At 42.8% G+C, this 4,219-nt stretch overlaps 1 pseudogene; it reads right to left on the bottom strand.

The window, feature by feature from the left end:
• Positions 1 to 297: 297 nt before the first annotated feature.
• On the bottom strand, positions 298 to 2,662 carry LOC103732183 (annotated as a pseudogene).
• Positions 2,663 to 4,219: the final 1,557 nt, after the last annotated feature.

Raw genomic sequence — 4,219 nt, 5'->3', positions numbered from 1 at the left:
CAGCCTGCTCTTATACAACACAGGTCAGGTTCTACACAGTCAATACTAAGCAACTTGAGATCCTGCAAGGCTTAAGAACTCTCTAACCTGCCTCTAGTGTCATGCTTCCTCCAGCATGGCCACATCTTCTAAGACCTCCCAAAGCAGCCTATGGGGGACATTCTCATTCAAACCACCGTATTCCATTGGTACCAGGAGTGGACTACTGCTGTGACAGACCTGATCTTGTTTTTTGTTTTTTTTTAAGGGTAAATGTTTATTTGGAGTTAGTTTTCTGGAAGGTGGTATTAAGGCCTTTCAGGCAGAGTTCAGGAGTTCCTGTATGGCTGCCTGCTGCTTGGGACTGAGTTGTCCTATGCATTCAGTCCACAATCCTCTAGAAGTCTGTACTTGACAGACTACGTTAGCCAGGTGCTTGGCACACGGGTCTTCGTGTTTAATGGCCTCATGCATTTCTCCTTCTGCAATTATAATGAATATTTTAGGCAGATTGGTATTGTTTGGGCCAAGGACAATTGGGTGATTACTTTCAATCAGGTCACACAAATAATTGAAGGTCTGAACAGCTTCGTCTTTATCTTCATGTAGTGGAAGCCAAGACAACCAGTGTGGTAAGATTTCGTCAATGTTTACACAGTCAGGATTAAACTTCATAATTTTACCCACTGATGAGATGCAGTTCTCAGTAGCACTGACATTTTCTTTGGTCTTAAAGTCTTCAGACTGAATAACTCTTACAAGCAGCGGGAGTGCTTCTGTACAGAAAGGGTGATAATTTTCTCCACCATATTGTGCCATAACGCCCAGACTATATGCCTCTGCTTGCCTGACTTCTGGGCTGTTGTCACACACATACTGGAGCATTGGCCTTAAGAAATATTCTGCATACTTAAACAAAACTTCATCACATCTGATCTTCATCACATCTGATGCATCCTGCATGAATTTTTCCTTCCCAACTGCCAGACCAATGAGGCTGATGCATTCAATAGTCTTCCCTCTCAGCAGTCTCAGCTCCTTCTGGACGGCATTCTCAACAATGTGCTTCAGTGATGGCATGAACAAGTTATAGCAGGGGACAAACTTTTCTTCTGCAGTATCTGCAACTGATGCCATGGATGCCACAACTTGTTCTGAAAAACTAACTTGGTGCCTTTTTGAATCAGTTCTTGAAGTTTGAGTACCATAATGGAATGCAGATGCTTCACCAGATTATCCAAGTATGGAATAAGCAGCAACTTGGGACTGTCTTCAGTAAAGTTAATGAGAGCAGCCACCATGAGTGCCTGCACCCTTTGGTTGCCTTGGTCTTCCATGGTCTGAAGCAAAGCGGTAATCGCCTTCTTGTGAAATTTCTTTTGGAAACCAGGTGCAAAATCTGTAGCCATCTGACCCACAGCTTTGCAGGCTGCATATAGGACTCTTGGATGAGGATCCTGAAGGAAAAACAAAACAAAATTTATTATCTCATTAAGAATTCCTTCCATCTGCTGGTGGCACCCTTCACCAATAGCAGACAAGGCCATTAATTCTGCATGCCGATATTTCCAGTCAGGATTTTGAAGCATTTGCATAATGTGCTCCTTAATCATCGGCAACTCGAGCTTTCCACCAAGTCCACAAGACATCCTGTGTAAAACACTCTCACCAGCAATGGTATTGCTATCAAATTATCATCTTCTAGTTCATCAGCATTTGCCCAATCCTCGTCTTCTTCCAAGTCAACCATCATTGCTAACATCTGAGGAACATCTGTGCAACAATATTGGTGTGCTTTCTTAGCACAGCAGCTGTAGTCTCAGAGAGGGTCACGATCACTTCCACGGCAAGCTGGCACTGCATATTATTGAGGCTGGTGTCTCCACACAACTTTAGACTTAGCTGTAGAGTTGCTTCCAAGTGAGGCCGCAAATACTTTGGAATACTATCTGCAATCTCAACAAGGGACTTTAGGGCTGAGTCATGATTCTGATTTAGCATGAGTCATTCACAGCCTGTAAGAATCCAGGTAACAAGTCTGAAAAATGCTTGAACAGAGTAACATTATACTCATTTGCAAGTATAAATACAGCTGTAGCTCTAGCAGATAATGTCCTGATCAAAGGATGTTCCTGATCTTCATACACTGAGCTAACATCTGCTTGATGATATCTAAATAGTGCAGTTGTTGGTTCCCAAAAATTCCAGGAAAGTTCCAAAATATGTGAAGGGCAGCTTCCCAGGGTCCCATGTTTTGCGAGCTGACTCAATCAAAAAGGAACTTCAAACCTCCAGGCCGCTGGTTGTTGCCATCCTCGTCTATTAAATCCCTGGCCAATTCTGCGGCAATATCACAATTTTGTTTTCTCATGCTAGATTGTGTTTCCATCTGAATAATCATTAGCAGTTCACTCTTGATGGTGGTTTGAACATCTGATGGAAGAGTTGGATAGACTTCATCAAATGCAGAGGACAAAAGACATCTTAGGAGAACAGTGGCCATTTGTCTAGCCTCCTCAGCAGCTGTTGTATTTCTGATGGCTTGTAAGAGAAATGTGATCTTTGACTGGCCTGAGATATTCTCATAGGTTTCCCCAGCCTGTTTCCAGACCACATTGTCAGGGCTGAGCAGGTTTTCCAGGAGCAGGTAGAACTATTGCTGCTCCACCATGGCTGTTGCCATCGCGCTAAGCATGAGAGAGAGAAGGAGGGAACCGTGAGGAAAAGGAGGGAACCATGAGGTGCCCTGGCAGCCGGCTGGAGGGTTGGGGGTGGGCCCAGCTCGGGCACTCTGACCTTGGTGTTTTTAGGAAGATTATGGAAGCGTTTGGAAATTTGGGTTGGAAAAGCCATTGAGTGCTTAAAGCTTATTGCTGTGGAACTTGGAACAGTTATGCTGAAAGAGTTCTAGACAATGGAGGCCTGGCTTGTAAAGCTTCAAAGGGAATCAGAGACTATCAGAGCTGCTTGTGGAATATTTTGAATTGAGAATCTGTGGTTTCTGGTCAGCTGGGGCTGAAGAATCAGCTATGATTAAGAAGAACCCAGAATTACTGAAGTGAAAACTTTGCTTTACTGAACAACTGATGCTGATCAGCTGGGGCTAAAAAATCAGCTGTAAGTAACAAAAGACCAGCAATACTGTGCTAAAATCTTCTGGGAAGTATTTCTTGAGGGTCAGCACAGAAGCTATATTCCAGAGGCCTGAGCCTCCATCTCAAGCTGGAAGTAGGACTTGGTAACGTGTAAGAGAGTCCTGCATGGTTCTGGTGTTGAAAGCATGAAGGGGTCACAGAGAGCAGTTGAGGCTTGGCACCCTGAGAGGCTAGGAAAGGACATTGGTAAAAGTGCAGCCTCAGTGAAGACCCCAGAATTGAAGAAATCATTGAGAGAATCTGAGGCTTTGTACCCTGAGAGGCAAGAAGAGGCCATTGGTAAAGGTATAGCCTCAGTTTCAGTGGAGACACCAGCTGTTTGGAGATGCCAGGACCATGGGACAACCACCAAGGGCAGCAGCAGGTGTGGAATGGAGCTAGCCTGGGTCTCTGAGACTGTGTGTGCTGTGAATGGCAGAGTCAGAGAAGCAGAGTTGCCAAAACCCTTTGGAGTCCAGAGAATCGTAAGTGAATCCCAGATGTTCAGCCTTGAGCTACTTTGCTGGACTTGGGTCTTGCTTAGGTGTGCCCGATTCTTCCCTTTGAAATAAGTTATTTGTTTTGGATTTTACAAGAGCCCACAGTTAAGAGACTTTTAAAAGAGACTATGAACTTTTTTTTTTTACAGAAAAATTCATTTTTAATGCAATTGACATTAAGATGTTTGCACATGCATTTCTAATCTCTATATGTCTGATTATTACTAGTTACAGTCGGCTACTTTCTGAGCTCCTTGGCATCTGAGCATGAATATAAAGTTGTCAGATCTCACATCTACTAATTATTAAGGAGTAAATTGTTATGTCTTGAAGAATTATTGAGCTCCTTGGCATCTGAGCATGAATATAAAGTCATCAGGTAGATTTTAATGGTAATGTTTTTCACATCTACTAATTATTAAGGAGCAAATTTATGCTCTGAAGATTTTTTATCATTTTTAATAACTACATGATTAGAAGAAGCATTTCATACAGCTTTAACATATTCAGTAACACACTCCAGAGCAAGAGTACGTCTCTTTCACAAGTGGCTGTAAGTTTCTAGGTTCACAGTTGAATTAATACAGTTATACAATATTGAACTCA

The sequence above is a fragment of the Nannospalax galili genome, unplaced genomic scaffold, assembly GCF_000622305.1.
Source record: "Nannospalax galili isolate Female #2095 unplaced genomic scaffold, S.galili_v1.0 scaffold312, whole genome shotgun sequence".
In the NCBI taxonomy this organism is placed as follows: domain Eukaryota; kingdom Metazoa; phylum Chordata; class Mammalia; order Rodentia; family Spalacidae; genus Nannospalax; species Nannospalax galili.
The sequence above is the reverse complement of the archived record's forward strand: the minus strand, read 5'-3'. Positions and strand labels throughout refer to the sequence as shown.